The sequence below is a fragment of the Pelodiscus sinensis genome, chromosome 14 (assembly GCF_052426305.1).
Source record: "Pelodiscus sinensis isolate ZL-2025 chromosome 14, ASM5242630v1, whole genome shotgun sequence".
Lineage (NCBI taxonomy): Eukaryota > Metazoa > Chordata > Testudines > Trionychidae > Pelodiscus > Pelodiscus sinensis.
In genome coordinates, this window is record NC_143065.1 from 44191134 (window position 1) to 44205006 (window position 13873).

Below are 13873 nucleotides of genomic sequence, written 5' to 3' on the forward strand. Positions count from 1 at the left end.
TTTCTTTCATGGGTCTCGGAGACTCGCACTACTAATTTACCTCAACTTTTAGATGTTTGTAACTTGTTCTGCAGATGGTGTGTGATGGGGTGGACTAGGCCCAAAGGTCCCCCCTGCTAGAGACTTCAGGCCTGTGCCACACCCATCCCTGGAAAGGAGCAGTGGAGAGGTCCTCCAACCAGGCTAGGGTGGCTGTAGGAAAAGCAGCCAATGTGGGCCCAGGAGGGCCACACGAAAGGAGCTGCAGAACAGAGCAGCAGTTAGTTGCTGTTCGGAGCTGAGAAGAAAGGACTACCTGGAAGAGTAGCAGGGCTACAGGCAGTTCAGTGTGAATAGAGACTGGGGGGAGCAAGGTGCTCTGGCTGGCTGCTAGAACTGAGTAGGGACTGAGTCTGGAGAGGGCCACAGGAGATCGTGCTTACAGGGAGGAAGCCCTGGGGATACAGCTCCATATCCTCCTACCAAGAATGGGCTAGTCAAAAACAAGAGCCATGGGAGGGCAGAGAGATGCCCCGGTGAACCCTATACCCCAGAAGGGTCTGTCGTGATTAACATGCAAGAGAGTATGAGACTCATCCAGAGCACCGAGTTAGTGGAAAAGCTGTTTGAGTGCCCCCGAAGGGGTCACCAGAACTAAAGAACTCCGGTCATGACCGGTTCACCTTCCGAGTCAGACCTACTTCTTGGTTGGTCTCTGGATTGATTGCTAGCTAGCAGGGGTCTAGTACGCTTTTCAAGCCTTGACTCCGTTAGATGAAGCCATACCTCTGATGGACATGTTTTTGGGCCTTGCCTCTACACTGTCAAGTTTTGGAAACACCACAGTGAGAACGTACATGCTGCAATGTGACTTGTTTCTAAAACCACCCTGTTTGGTATGACCAATTTCCACCCCTACAAGAGATTTTTCCCCTCCCTTTGTCAACAGAGTGTAGATGCCATGCCTGCTTTTATTGGCTTTCAGAAAATGTCCCACAATGCCCATACCAACCAGTCTGGTCAGCAGTTCAACCTCTGCTGCCCTTCAGCCAAGTAAACAGTCCACCTTTCCCCCTTGCAAGCCTGGGAACGTTAAATTCCATTTCCTGCTTGCTGGCTCAACATGAAGAGGTCTCGCCTTGTCTTACCAGGTGCTAGTCTATGCCTGGCCATTGCACAAAATGTGGAGCTGTTGGATCTGATCAGTATATGGGGAGAAGAGTCTGTACTGTTCCAGTTGCTATTGATCTGTAGGAATTTGGAGGCATTTCTTAAGGCTTGGGGGGGGGGGGGGAAGGGCTATGATTGGGGCATTTCTCAGTGCAAGAACCAAGATAAAGGAGCTGAGGTAGGTGTACCATAAAGCCAGTGAGGCAGGCAGTTGCTCTAGTTCTACAAAGCTAAGACCTACTGTTTCTAGAAAGAGATGGGCGCTATTTTTTTAGTGGTGATCCCACCTTCCCCGCTAAGAGCCCCGAGGGGGGGCTAACCTGGAGGATGAAATTATTTGAAGAGGTTGAACTAGATGAAGATGTGGAGCTCCCAGCTGGGTCCCCTGGTGGGACAGGAAGCTGGGAGCTGTTCTCCACTCCTGAGGTACATAGCCAGTCTCAGCAGTTGCTCTTGGGGAACAAGAAGCAGGAGATGAGACGTAGGGGAGATGGCTGTGGTTTGTGGAGTGCAGAGGTGGGCGTATGGTATAGAAAAGTGGGTTTCTTGCTGTGTTTCTGTGAGCTGAACGTAGCCCTGTGTAGCTCATCGGCATGGTCAAATGGGGTGGTGATGGACACCTAGATTTCAATGGAATCAGTAATGTATCCTGTTTTCCCTGCGTACCTTCAGCAGTGAGATGTCTGCTAGAAATGATCCCTGCCCGTGGAAAAAGGTGGGATAACTGTAGAATGCATTCCCTGCAAAGCTACGCTGCAAACACTGTATTGTCTTTTTCCGTACACACAGCCCCCTCCCTGCCCTACAACACTTGCCGCTCTTTGGTTGCTTTTAGAGATGTGTGCTTGGCAAGGGTTAGTGAGAAAGTGATTGGTAGATTGCAGAAGGTGCTGGTAAGTGAAATGTTTCAATGCCGTGATTGAGTTTAAAATTCCCTCTTCTGTTTGTTGTTGGCTTGTGCTTTAGCAGATGTGTCCCTGAGGTACACCCCACATACTCCTGCTGACCGTCTTCGGCAGATAAGAAAAAGGACAAGAGGCAGCAAAGACGACCTGTTCAGGAAGGTGATGCAGCACTCCTCTCTGGAGAAAAGGGAACACAAGGAGTGCTGGGAAGCTGAATGTCAGGACAGCAAAGAGAATAACATGTTTTCTAGGGCCTCAACTGAGCGGATAATTAAATAATGGAGGAAGGAGATGCCCAAGTCTTTAATAAAGCTGCAGAGTGAGCAGATCCAGGTGTGACCTGCACTGCAGTGCACATGCAAGTCTTTCTCTAGACACCTCTTCTCTATGCCTACTTATTCTGTTCCAATTTCTGGAATGACTCAGTTTCAGCAATGATAGCTGGACCTGTACGCAGTAGTGAGGTTATGCTCTTTCCAAGCCCCTCCTTTACCAGCAAACACGTTTTGGCAAGTGTCACTTTCTCTTGATCAATAAAGGCAAAGTTTTTTATAACAGTAAATCGTTTTTGTGTTCCACAAATTCATATAGCAATCACTTCGATTGCAGGAACGGGCTTTTTAGTCTTTTTAGTAATTTTCCTCACAAGAGTACGTGGCCCCCCAAAATTTACCTGGCATCCACCAAAAAAGCAACTCAAAACAGCCCCCACCTCCCCCCCCCACCACCGCCAAAAGCACCTGGCATCTATAGAAGTGGCTCCATGCACTACCCCTCATCTACAACAGGCCCTGACCCCACAGCCTCCGCTGGCCACAGATCTCCATTATGTTACTGCCTCTCATTATCAATGTGCTTCCTCAAAGCCCTTCCTGTATCAGTTGCAGCCCTCTGTGCCTCCCCTTGTACCTGGCTGCTCAGACTCTGCACCCAAGTGCTTTGCCTCAGCGCTCGACCCCTGAGCAAACATTTCTACCTTAGATTCACACAGATTATGCAAAGCGCAGTACATGGCTATGACTATGGGAATGTTTTCCTCTGTAAAGTCTTAACCTGCCATAGAGACATCTCCAGCCAAGGGCACATTCGACTGCCATGCAACACCTGCTTAGCCTGTTAAAAAGCTCCTTACTGCTGTCCAGGTGCCCGGGTAAGGGGTGAACTGGGTCTCCCAGGATTACTATGAGCATTTCCACATCCCCCATTGTAATCTTGTGGTCTAGAAAGAAAGTCTCCTCTTGCAGCTTTATGTACAGCTGGTGTTCCTGAAAATATACTTGTCATGCACTTCTGGTGTGCTCTGTTGCAAGGTGATCTGGTGCTAAAATTGAAATGTGTGTGCCACACCCCCCCACCTCCAACCCCAGTTAGTGGCTGGCTTTGCAGAAATGGGCTTCCCTATCATACATATTCCCCAGAGTCACAGTCCTCCATAGCAGGATGTGAGTTTATTGCCCTGCACACTTGCTTTAATACAACCCCCATGATAGACTTCCCTACTTCAAATTGATTGGCAAGTGACTGGTAGCGGTCTGGAGTCACCAGCTTCCAGATAGCAATTGCTATACACTTCTTTACTGAGGCCAGCTCTCATTCTAGTGTCCTTGTGCCGCAGGTGTGCAGCTAGCTCAGCAAACAGCTCCAGGAAGGTTTTCTATGCATCCTGTAGTCACTGCTCTTCATCACGCACCTGCATGACAATGCAATCCCACCAATCAGTGCTGGTTTCCCTAGCTCATAGGTGATGGCTGACCCTATGCAACTGCTCTTTTGTGTGCCAAAAGCAATAGAGAGTTGGTGCCCGCCACTCTTCCCCTGTTAGTAACTTCCTGATTAACTCCACTGCCATGTATGATGCCTCAACTGAGTGTAGAGGAGAAGTGCGATATATCCCTTCTCGCTGCAGATGTTGGAGTACATAGCAAAGGATGGTAGGTGAAAGAAAGGTGGAAACCAGCAGAGGTCTGGGAAAGAAAGCAGTGCCTGAAAGGGTGTTTAGCACGGTCCCAAGATGCACCGCGCTCTGTCCTGCCTTCTCATAGAACCTAGCAAGAGAAGGTGTTGCCAAACACTCAGGGATACATGCCTTGCACTGCTGATGATGGTGCCCCCCAGTGGACACGATCTGTTGACAGAGAGAGCAAGAGTGAACACCGGTTGTCAATTTTGGTTTTGTTGCCTTTTTTTTTCTCCGTGTTGACATGAGTTTTGTCAACAAAACTTTGTCGCATAGACAAGCCCTTAGTGTGTGTCTCCTAACTTGTGGGCAAGCTTTAAAACTTAGATTTAAATTTAGAAAACTCACATGTCTGGGAAGTGAACTTGATATTTCAATTATCTGTATGTTATGTAAACACTTAGCTCTTGTTTCTAGGTTAATTTAAATGTAGTGCTTGTTGTTGAGAAATTGAACATCTGGTTTTTAAGTATGGAAATCAAGTTAATGCATAACTGAACACCAGGCTTACTGGGTTTAGTAATATACATGTCCAGCGTGGATTGCCAGGATGGCTGCTAGTTTTTATTAGATTTTTTTGGTGCTGTTTGTGTAACAACTAGTAGTGGAGCACTTCCTGTTGGCATAAGGATTAATACACAATCTAATGACTCCACGTATCTAAATCCTAGGCGGCCATGTAAAGTGTAAATAATTATTTTTTCAATGACATTTTATAGGGATAGTATGGTTCTAAAAAAAACACGTCAAACAAACTTGGTGCATTTAAAAAAATAGACATGCTAATCACGTGGCACTTAGAGGTTTTGAAGTAAGTCCTTTCTAAGCTTCTGGATAGAATCTAAATATTTTTCTTTAACATGTTTTAGAGCAGAAAATCTTTCCTGTTGTGTAATGCTTCCAAAACCTTTGGGAGCTGCAGAATTTTGTATCTGAACATTTTGTATTCTTATTCATTAGAAAAATGGAGACAGAAGCCCAGCAGCAGAGTGGGGGCTATCCTGTTTATTGCGTCGGGTGTAACATGTATGATTACCTGCCCTGTGGGCGGGTGGCGTATGTGTGCACCCGTTGCAAGGAGCTCCTGACCCTCAGAGACAGAGTTCGGGCTTTGGAGGCCAGGGTGGCTGAACTGGAGGAGCTAAGGAAGGTAGAGAGTTATGCTGATGAGACTTTCCGGGACACTGTAGTACTGTCCCACCTCCAGTCTGAGAGCCCCAGTGATCTTAAGGAGGATGAGAGTCTCAAGGGAACAGAGCATTCAATGGGAGCAGAGGGAAACCATCCCGTAGTTGGGACCCTCCTCCCAGAGGATGTTGCGGTATCCTCTCGCACTGAGGATACCTCTGAGGGGAAGGGAACGCCAGTGAGAGAGGCAGGTGTTAGTAGTGGGTGATTCGATCGTTAGAAACATAGATAGTTGGGTTTGTGATCACCGGGAGAACCGTATGGTCACTTGCCTGCCTGGTGCGAAGGTTGCGGATCTCTCGAGGCATCTAGACAGACTTATGTGTAGTGCTGGGGAGGAGCTGGTGGTCGTGGTACATGTAGGTACCAATGACGTAGGGAAGGGTAGGAGAGATGTCCTGAAGGCCAAATTTAGGCTGCTAGGAAAGAGACTGAAATCCAGGACCTCTATGGTGGCATTCTCGGAAATGCTTCCAGTTCCACGCGCAGGACCAGGTAGGCAGGCGGAGCTTCAGAGCCTCAATGCGTGGATGAGACGATGGTGTAGGGAAGAGGGGTTTAGATTTATTAAGAACTGGGGACACTTTTGGGAGAGGGAGAGCCTATACAGGAAGGATGGGCTCCACCTAAACCAGGGTGGAACCAGACTGCTGGCACTAAACATTAAAAAGGCCGTAGAGCAGTTTTTAAACTAAGAGATGGGGGAAAGCCGATTGGTGTGGAGATGCACGTAAATCGGAGGGAGACTTCTCTTAGAGGAGAATCCATTGATAGAGATTGTCTAAGATGTAGTCAGAAAGAGAGGAGGGGAGAGGGCAAACCATGGGCCAGAGCAGACAAACAACCGCATACAAAGGAATCCACTGCATCAGGGAAGGGCAGACAAATAACCAGTGGCAAATTTCTAAAGTGCTTGTACACAAATGCTAGGAGTCTGACTAATAAGATGGGTGAACTAGAGTACCTCTTATTAAATGAGGAGATTGACATAATAGGCATCACTGAAACCTGGTGGAATGAGGAAAATCTGTGGGACACAATCATACAGGGATATAAAATATATAGAAAGGATAGAGCAGGCTGAGTGGGTGGCGGAGTGGCACTGTATGTGAAAGATAATGTAGAATTAAATGAAATAAAAATAGTAAGTGAATCAACATGTTCAATAGAATCGCTATGGATAGTAATTCCATGCTCTAATAATAAGAAATTAGCAATAGGGAAGTATTACCGACCACCTGACCAGGACAGCGATACTGACATTGAAATGCTGAGGGAGATTAGAGAGGCTACCAAAATAAAGAACTCTATAATAATGGGGGATTTTAATTACCCCCATATTGACTGGATACATGTCACCTCAGGAAGAGAAGCGGAGATAAAATTTCTCAATGGCTTAAATGACTGCTTCTTGGAGTAGCTGGTGTAGGAACCCACAAGGGGAGAGGCAATTCTCGGTTTAGTCCTGAGTAGAGTGCAGGATCAGGTCCAGGATATAACTGTTACCGGACCGCTTGGGAATAATGACCATAATATAATAACATTCAACATTCCTGTGGTGGGAAGAACACCTCAGCAGTCCAGCACCCTGGCATTTAATTTCAGAAAGGGGAATTACACAAAAATGAGGAGGTTAGTTAAACAGAAATTAAAAGGCACAGTGACTAGAGCCAAATCCCTGAAAGCTGCATGGAAACTTTTTAAAGACACCACAATAGAGGCCCAACTTAAATGTATACCCCAAATTAAAAAACATAGCAAGAGACCTAAAAAAGAGTCACTGTGGCTTAACCACCATGTAAAAGAAGCAGTGAGGGACAAAAAGGTATCTTTTAAGAAGTGGAAGTCCAATCCTAGTGAGATAAATAGAAAGGAACATAAACACTATCAAATCAAGTGTAAAAATGTAGTAAGAAAAGCAAAAAAAGATTTTGAGGAACAGCTAGCCAAAAACTCAAAAAGAAATAACGAAATGTTTAAGTACATTAGAAGCAGGAAGCCTGCTAAAAAACCTGTGGGCCCCCTAGATGATCGAGCTATAAAAGGAGCAATCAAGGACGATAAAGCCATTGCGGAGAAACTAAATGATTTCTTTGCTTCAGTCTTCACGGCTGAGGACGTTGGGGAGATTCCTGAATCTGCACCGTCCTTTGTGGGTGATGAATCCGAGGAACTGTCCCGGATTGAAGTGTCATTAGAGGAGGTTTTGGAACAAATAGAAAAACTTAATGTTAACAAATCTCCAGGACCGGATGGCATTCATCCAAGGATTCTAAAAGAACTCAAATGGGAAATTGCTGAGCTATTATCTGTGGTTTGTAATCTATCCTTTAAATCGGCTTCCGTACCTAATGACTGGAAGGTAGCCAACGTGACACCAATATTTAAAAAGGGCTGTAGAGGCGATCCTGGCAATTACAGACCGGTAAGTCTAACTTCAGTACCGGGCAAATTAGTCGAAACAGTAGTAAAGAATAAAATTGTGAAGCATGTAGAAGAACATAATTTGTTGGACAAAAGTCAACATGGTTTCTGTAAAGGGAAATCCTGTCTTACTAATCTATTAGAGTTCTTTGAAGGGGTTAACAAACATGCGGACAAGGGGGATCCAGTAGATATAGTATACTTGGATTTTCAGAAAGCCTTTGACAAGGTCCCTCACCAAAGGCTCTTGTGTAAATTACATGGCCATGGGATAAGAGGGAAGGTCCTTTCTTGGATTGAGAACTGGCTAAAAGACAGGAAACAAAGGGTAGGATTAAATGGTAAATTTTCAGATTGGAGAGGGGTAACTAGTGGTGTCCCCCAAGAGTCAGTCCTGGGACCAATCCTTTTCAACTTATTCATAAATGATCTGGAGAAAGGGGTAAGCAGTGAGGTAGTAAAGTTTGCAGATGATACAAAATTGTTTAGGATAGTCAAGACAGAAGCAGACTGTGAGGGACTCCAAGAAGATCTCACCAATCTGAGTGATTGGGCAACAAAATGGCGAATGAAATTTAATGTGGATAAGTGTAAAGTAATGCACATTGGGGAAAAATAACCCCATCTATACGTACAGTATGATGGGGGCTAATTTGGCTATGACAAATCAGGAAAGAGATCTTGGAGTTATCGTGGACAATTCTCTGAAAACTTCCACACAGTGTGCAGCGGCCGTCAAAAAGGCAAATAGAATGCTAGCAATTATTAAGAAAGGGATAGAAAATAAGACCCAGAATATCTTACTGCCCCTGTATAAAACTATGGTATGCCCACATCTTGAATACTGTGTACAGATGTGGTCTCCTCACCTCAAAAAAGATATTTTGGCCTTGGAAAGGGTTCAGAAAAGGGCAACTAAAATGATTAGGGGTTTGGGACGGGTCCCATATGAGGAGAGGTTAAAGCGACTGGGACTTTTCAGTTTAGAAAAGAAGAGACTGAGGGGGGATATGATAGAGGTCTATAAAATCATGAGTGGTGTGGAGAGGGCTGATAAAGAAAAGTTATTTATTAGTTCCCTAAATAGAAGAACTAGAGCACACCAAATGAAATTAATGGGGAGCAGGTTTAAAACAAATAAAAGAAAGTTCTTCTTCACACAGCGTGTAGTCAACCTGTGGAACTCCTTGCCAGAGGAGGCTGTGAGGGCTAGGACTATAATAGAGTTTAAAGAGAAGCTAGATAATTTCATGGAGGTTAGGTCCATAAAAGGCTATTAGCCAGGGGATAAAATGGTGTCCCTGGCCTCTGTTTGTCAGAGGCTGGAGAGGGATGGCAAGAGACAAATCGCTTGATCATTGTCTTTGGTCCACCCTCTCTGGGGCACCTGGTGGTGGCCACTGTCGGCAGATAGGATACTGGGCTAGATGGACCTTTGGTCTGACCCAGTATGGCCGTTCTTATGTTCTAAATTCTTCAGCTGTTTTATGGCATAGAATTTTTCAAGTAATTACAGCATTTTTACTGTGCTTCTAGCATGTCCGCTCTAGAACTGGAAAAATAGGATTTCCATACATCAATAATTAAAGGGAATTAATATTGTAGTACTCTGAAGTGTTTGTTATTGCTCCCCTTGTTATGGGAATGAGACTATTTTAGCATGGCCCTCATTAGGAGGATAACTAACAAATTTGATAGTCTCCGTGTAGGCTTTCATTAGGATTTGTAAGTCACTTTTAAACACTTGTGTTAACAAACCATTCAGCTTTTTTTAATCAGTCATTTGCCTCTTATTGTACTCACCAAATGTAGTAATTGGGACATAATTTTATTTTAAAGTTGTTTTTAGTAACCTTGACATTTAAGTGCTATACTTAAATCTGACAACATGGGATTTAAGAGGTATTAATGTGGAACTTCGTGGTGACTACAGGAATAAAATACAACTTTTCTGTTCCAAGCCCCTACCCCTTACATGAGCGCTACTAGCACTGAGGCCTCTGACAGATGAGCTATACATATTTCATACTACCTAGGAGTGAAAAATAGCCAAGAGTGAGAGCGAATTTTTTCTACCTAGGCTGTAATGTGTTTTACCAGTGCTCATAAGTGCTTTTAGTTCCATTAGCAGACTGAGAAAAGAAAAAAAAAAGTGAAGAGCTTTGTTACACTAGCTCACACTGAAGTTTCCCTGTCTCTCTGGCAGGTGGAGGGTTTAGGTCCTGTTGTCTAATGACATTGCTTTTTCTGAGGCGTTCTCCAGGTAAAAAAGCAGACTTTTCTAGTGTGGGTTTGAAAGAGTTCTCTGAGAATACTGTACTTCAGTTCATGTACTGGCTTGCTTCAGGAATCTATTGCAGCTGACTATTTTGGGTGGTCTTTTCCTATTGGATGGTATCTAACCTATCTAATTATTGAAAGTGAGGCAGAGTATATGTATCCTTTGAACTTTGAATTGTTTGTTCATGGGTCATGGAAGATTTTTCCCATGAGTGAGCAACCTCCATTAGCTTTATCTTCAACCTTCATGTGTGTTTTGAAACAGTCTGCTGTACAGGTGGTCCATGCTAGAGCCCTGCAGATCCACAGATACCCACTTTGTATCTGTGTCCATGGATGTCAAACTTTGTATTCGTGCAAGGTTCTAGTCCAGTGGTGGTCGTGATCCCCAATGGGGTCGCAAATGTCTTCTTGGGAGGTCACCATAGCGGTGGGCATAGGCCCCGGCTGGCCCGGCTCTAAGCACAGTGCTGCTCAAATTACCTTGGGGATCGCGACACGATTACAATAAAATATGGAGGTTGTGGATGAAAAGTTGTGCATCACTGCTCTGGTCCATAGTGTTATGTCTGTGGTAGAGTATGGAGTTCCATGAGCAATTGTAGATCGATAATTCTTAAACTTCAGGTAATTGTAGTCTTAACATCTAATTATGGTGATTTTAAAAGCAGAAGGGTGAAATTGATGTAGTACATTCTAGCCATGTGGATTTTTCTACATAGCTGAAATATGTTTCCAGTCTGAATATACGGTGTCATTAGACTGTCCTCCAGTTCTCAGAAGGTGGTGGAAGGCAATAGTACTTACAGGCTAACGTCGTACTTGCTAGCTGTCTCTTCACATGCTTTCTAGAGGACATATACTTTTCTAGAGAAGTGTAAATGCTCAAGACCCAAGCTAACTTCAGTTAAAGTCTGAAATGTAATGCGTATTGACCTGAGCCCTAGAAAGTAAGGGGCTGTTTAAGATTGAACTTCTGTGGAAACTAAGAGTAACTTGCTTCAGAGGGGTGGCCAAGTTAGTCTGTAACAGGAAAAACTTAAACAACAAATAGTCTAGTAGCACTTTAAAGACTAACAAAATATGTAGGTGGTATTATGAACTTTTGTGGGCACAAACCACTCCTTCAGATGAAGTCTCACTTCACTTCACAACTAAACTCTCGTGATGGAAAATAATTCAGCACTAGCTTATCCTTTCTTTAAAAGACAACTGAATTTCTATTGTTTGGGCCAATAGACAATGTTCATAAGGTAAGATGAATTTTTCATCACAAAAAAATCTGCAAGAGGCATTTGTAGGTGCTCAAATGCTAATTTAGTAGGTGCCAACTTGCTCAGATGTGAGGTCATTTGACTCTGTGAGAACACAGTCCACTAAACAATTAACTAGTTTCCCATATGCTTGACTTTCTGTTAGAAGCTTTATCTGACATTTAAAATTGTCTGAAATGTGAGGCTTGGTGTACCAATCTGTTTTAAAGGCTCAGACTTTCAGTGCTGCTCTGACACAACCTTGCTGCGTAGAGCGGCTCCAGCAGGGGCCTTAAATTGGTATTTATCAGAGCCTGTGTCTACTCCAGCGACTATACTGATGTAGCTGTGCTGGATGGCCCCATATATAGATATGGCCTTTGTTGACAGAAGGGTGTCTTCTGTTGGTGTAGGAACACCAACCCCCTGGCTATGTCTAGACTGGCATGATTTTCCGCAAATGCTTTTAATGGAAAAGTTTTTCCGTTAAAAGCATTTGCGGAAAAGAGCATCTAGATTGGCACGGACGCTTTTCCGCAAAAGCACTTTTTGCGGAAAAGCATCCGTGCCAATCTAGACACGGTTTTGCGCAAAAAAGCTCCAATCACCATTTTTGCCATAGGGGCTTTTTTGCGCAAAAGTTTTCAGCTGTCTACACTGGCCTGTTTGCACAAAAGCATTTCCGGAAAAGTGTTTTTGCCCGAACGGGAGCAGCATAGCATTTCCGCAAGAACACTGACAATCTTACATGAGAGAGTCAGTGTTCTTGTGGAAATTCAAGCGGCCAGTGTAGACAGCTGGCAAGTTTTTCCGCAAAAGCACCTGCTTTTGCAGAAAAACTTGCCAGTCTAGACACAGCCCCTGACTTTAGTTCGCTGTGTTGATGGGAGCCCTCTTTGGAGAGCACCTGAATATGTGAATATCCTGTTCATTTCAGTAGTGACATCATGCATGCCAGTAGTGCATCAACGCTCAGCGCTGATGAGCAGCAATAGATCTGACAAAAGTATGAGTATATATTTTGAAGATCAGGAAAGGCCTGGGTTGCAGTGTGTGTGACTGCAGGTTGGGCATGTAAAGCAGGAGTTGGGAACCTTATGTCAGGGGGGCCACTGACCCACAGAAATCAGTTGGGGGCTGCATACAAGTGAGAAGCAGGGGAAAAAACCCTCAGGCTATGTCTACACTAGCATATTTTCTGCCACAAAAACTTGCAATGAGACACTCACTAGCATGTCACGATGTCATTAGCATATTTTCTGCTGATTCTTTTTCCACGAGGTGTTTTTGCGTAAAAAGAAGCAGTGTAGCTGCTTCCGTTTTGCACGATAGATCCATATGCCTCTCTGCAGAGGCATAAGGATCTTGCACAAAAAAACCCTTTTGCACAAAACGGAAGCGGCTATACTGCTTCTCTTTGCGCAAAAAGAATCGGCAGAAAATATGCTAATGACATTGTGACTCATGCTAATAATGAGTCCCTCCTTAGTGTATTTTCTGCCATAAAGCCTCATTGTGGCTCCTGCATGAGGAGGAAGACACTCCCCACATTCCCCTCGCACACCAGAGCCATGCGGGGGCCCAGCCTAGAAGAGGAACAGCGCGGGGACTGAAGCGCCAGTTCAGGCTCTCCAATGCTGGGCGGCTGGATCCAAGGAAGCCGAGGGCTGCTTCTGACCCCCAGGCCTGAGATTCCCCACCCCGGTATAAAGGATTTCACCAGTTTCCACTTTACCACCAATTTCACTGGACCAGTCCACATAGGAGACCCACTTCCTGGACACTACAGTGCAAATAAGTGATGGCCACGTAAATACCATTCTGTACCAGAAACCTACTTGTGGAATAAAGTAAAAGGTTTGGGAATGGGGCTAGTCCCAGGGAGGTGCAGAAACAGGCAAACTATTACTAAATATCTTTTAAACTTTTATTAAAGGACTTCTACATATAAATTATAATTTTATCAATTTTGTACATCTGTAGGCACCAAATAATTATTAGAATGACTAATAGGCAAAATGCAATACAGTAAAGAAAATTCCTTGAGGTTTCTTTAAATTCCAGTAGTTAACAAGGGACCAGGGATTATTAACAGTTACATTTACAGGCAGTCCCCGGGTTACGTACAAGATAGGGACCATAGGTTTGTTCTTAAGTTGAATTTGTATGTAAGTCGGAACTGGCGTCCAGATTCAGCCGCTGTTGAAACTGACCAGCAGCGGCTGAATTGGACACGCCTGGGGCAGAGCAGCTGGAGTGCTGCTGGGTTGGTCTGGTAGCGCCACTCCTCGGTGCCACTGGACCAACCCGGCAGCCCCCCAGCTGCTCTACCCCAGGCGTTGGCAAGAAAAGCCTGGTCTGCTGGGGGGGGAGGCGCACTAGCTGCACCCCCCCCCCCCCCGGTCCCCCTGTTCGCAACTAGGAGTCTGACTTAAGTCGGACCGACGTAACCCAGGGACTGCCTGTACATCAGTCTTACGTATAAGACTAATCATTTATCTAAAACTCTTAGCACTACTACTTAACAATACCTCTAAACAATTTCAGATAACGATACTTACATTTACAGACACACAAACTACAACAACATATTTGGTATACGTTATGTGTGGTATACGTTGCGCTCTACAGGAACTCATTTGGTTCGCAGAGCAGGAGGTGGCCCTCGGGTGATTAGTCCTCGGACCTGGCTCGTATTCTGCCTTCTGATGTTTATT

The 13873-nt window shown here is 44.7% G+C and overlaps 1 protein-coding gene across 5 annotated transcripts in view; it reads left to right on the forward strand.

Annotated features, from left to right (window-relative positions):
- The window catches only part of GLCE (glucuronic acid epimerase), a 116534-nt gene that overhangs the window by 24144 nt on the left and 78517 nt on the right, over positions 1 to 13873 (forward strand). For 2 of the 5 annotated variants that reach the window (XM_089782098.1, XM_089782096.1), the window contains exon 2: positions 2119 to 2213. The exons of 2 other annotated variants lie outside the window; for them this stretch is intronic. The gene's annotated coding sequence lies outside the window, so the exon portion shown is untranslated. Of the gene's footprint in view, positions 1 to 2115; positions 2214 to 13873 lie in introns of all 5 variants that reach the window. One more of the 5 variants, XM_089782097.1, reaches the window with a different exon arrangement.